Here is a 1,454-nt window from a genome sequence, read left to right on the forward strand (position 1 = left end):
CAACAAGTCTTCCTTAACCTTAATCATGTTGGATTTGGATCCAGTAATAATTAAAATATATCAAATGGAATCTACATAACTCTAAAAAAATAAAATATATAACTCTAAAAAAAATGAATCACAACAAGTCTTCTTCCTAAGATACATAAAAATCATGGAAATGTAAAATCAATTATATTGCTTTCATTGAGATTTGAACTCAAGACCTCACAACAAGTCTTCCTAAGATACATAAAAACCATGGAAATGTAAAATCAATTATATTGTGTTCATTAAGATTTGAACTCAAAGACCTACTTACTAAACAGGTACTCTAACCAATTAAACTATGAAAGCTATTGAATATAAAATAAAAAATATCTTCCTAAGATCTAGTAATAATTAAAATGTATCAAATGCAATCTACAAACTCTAAAAAATTGAATCACGAAAAATCTTCCTGAGATGCATAAAAATTATGGAAATTTAAAAACAATTCCTGACCTCCCCAAACACCCTATTTGATGTATCAACCATCAAAAGATTAGAGCTTCTTGAATCTCTTGAAATAGGAAAAATAAAAAACTTAACCTTAGTCAAGTAACAAGAAAATCCATTGATTGGAAACAAAGATGCAAAAATTCATCAATTCCAAGCAAGTAAAGTATGAACAATGATGCAAAAAATTCATCAATTCCAAGCAAACAGAGTATGAACAAAGATGTAAAAAATAATTATATAACAAAGATGCAAAAATCCATCAATTCCAAGCAAACAAAGTATGAACAAAGATGTAAAAAATCCATCAATTCTAAGCAAACAAAGTATGAATGGACAAAGATGCAAAAATTTATTATATTGCATTCCAAGCAAACAGAGTATGAACAAAGATGTAAAAAATAATTATATAACAAAGATGCAAAAATCCATCAATTCTAAGCAAACAAAGTATGAATGGACAAAGATGCAAAAATTTATTATATTGCTTTCATTAAGATTTGAACTCAAGACCTCCCCGCTTACTAAACGGATGCTCTAACCAACTGAGCTATGAAAGCAATTTAATACAAAAAATATATTTTCCTAAGATCTAGTAATAATTAAAATGTATGAAACGGAATCTTCATAACTCTTATAAAAAATGAATCTATTAAATATGTTGATAAAAAATATCATCACAAGATATATATAAAATCTATAACAATTAACAGGTGCTCTAACCTGCTATGAAAGCTGTTAAATATTTAAGTAAAAAATAAAAAATATCATCATATAAACTTGTCACTTATTATTAGAGGCTCAGTCAATATTGCCATTTTTATGACATAAAAAATTGTATGGAATAATATCTTTGTGCTTTTCAAATCAAGAATATAAATATTGTAAGGAATAATATCTTTGTGCTTTTCAAATAAAGAATATGGCCATCTAATTAGGACTTCAAGAGTCACCCAACCAAACTAATTTCCATAATG

General features: G+C 26.6%; 1 non-coding gene across 1 annotated transcript; it reads right to left on the reverse strand.

Annotated features, from left to right (window-relative positions):
- Window positions 1–962: 962 nt before the first annotated feature.
- TRNAT-AGU lies at window positions 963–1,037 on the reverse strand. The gene has a single exon. It is a non-coding gene; the product is annotated as a tRNA-Thr (tRNA).
- Window positions 1,038–1,454: the final 417 nt, after the last annotated feature.

Source organism: Zingiber officinale, chromosome 3B (genome assembly GCF_018446385.1).
Source record: "Zingiber officinale cultivar Zhangliang chromosome 3B, Zo_v1.1, whole genome shotgun sequence".
Taxonomy (NCBI): Eukaryota; Viridiplantae; Streptophyta; class Magnoliopsida; order Zingiberales; family Zingiberaceae; genus Zingiber; species Zingiber officinale.